Genomic DNA, 1,402 nt, shown 5'->3' on the forward strand with positions numbered 1-1,402 from the left:
ACACCTCACTTCAGTGAATACTAACCCTTATACAGAGATGGCTATAGACCTTTTGTGTTGGCCATCATGCCGGTGTGGGCGTGGAGGGGCTGCACCTCTGAAAAAAAGAAAGTCACGAGTTGCCTACCAGGACCATCTGACTGCCGTGTCATCCTCAGAGAAGGATGCGGATAGGAGGGGCGTGGGATCAGCACACCGCTCTCCCGGTCGTTATGATGGTATTCTTGACCGAAGCCGCTACTATTCGGTCGAGTAGCTCCTCAATTGGCATCACTAGGCTGAGTGCACCCCGAAAAATGGCAACAGCGCATGGCGGCCTGGATGGTCACCCAACCAAGTCCTGACCACGTCCGACAGCGCTTAACTTCGGTGATCTGACGGGAACCGGTGTATCCACTGCGGCACGGCCGTTGCCATAAGGGGTGTACATAATCTACATAAGTTTTATCTGCAGGATTTTCCTCTCGCGTTGAAGCTAGCTACATTTTACTTGTCCTCTGATTGGGATTACCTTTATTAAATTCTTGACACTGAACTACATACTGTCGAACTTCTCCATTTACCATAGAGCAAGTTAGGCGCTGTTTTGTCCTCATGATAGTCATATACACCACCAAATAACCCTGCCCTAGCTCCAAACCCGAGAGTTCAAACAGAGCCCGCTATTCCTTAACAGAACACGTGCCCAAACAACATTTATGACCACAGTAAGGATACTTCTTTCCAGGATAAACTTTGAACATAATTTTCTTGCCAACATAATGCAGAAAACACATACGGAACTTAAGAAAATCACACCCTATCAGTACATCGGTACGCACACCCTGAACCACAGTCAACTCAAACGGCCACTACCAACGTTGCTTTTTCATGCCTAACCAGTGTGAGACTACTTCCAGAATCTAACAGTCCACAAATGGGTTCATGCGCAATTTGGGACACAGAAAAGGCAAATTAACTTGAGTGAATGATCTAAGTTTCCAGCCATTTTAATTAAACAGGGCACTGGACAATCACACACGAAATGTCCCATCTTGTTACAACGAAACTGCGCCCCTCCCTTAATTGGTCTTCATTGTGATAGTTTCTTGCTACCTACAGTTCTTTCAGTCACTAAGGTACAGTTACTACTAGTAACACTACGCGTGGCGTCGCTAAAACAAAACTTCTGAATACTGGCGGCTAATCCATCTAGCTACTTAAAGCTTTTTGGTGTATAAACAAAGAGCACTCGTGAACAGTCGCTTGGACGCATCTCCTCTGTAATGCCGTTCACAATTTCCAGTTCATTTCCATTACGACACACGCGATAACTGTCGTTATAATATCCTCACTGTATCAGGCCAAATTCTCCCCATGTCACTGGACACGTTAGACGTAACAGTTGAGAAACTCGTAACAA

At 45.7% G+C, this 1,402-nt stretch overlaps 1 pseudogene; it reads right to left on the reverse strand.

Annotated features, from left to right (window-relative positions):
* Window positions 1–297: 297 nt before the first annotated feature.
* LOC124623443 lies at window positions 298–415 on the reverse strand (annotated as a pseudogene).
* Between the last annotated feature and the right edge of the window lie 987 nt (window positions 416–1,402).

This window comes from Schistocerca americana, chromosome 7 (genome assembly GCF_021461395.2).
Source record: "Schistocerca americana isolate TAMUIC-IGC-003095 chromosome 7, iqSchAmer2.1, whole genome shotgun sequence".
Classification (NCBI taxonomy): Eukaryota; Metazoa; Arthropoda; class Insecta; order Orthoptera; family Acrididae; genus Schistocerca; species Schistocerca americana.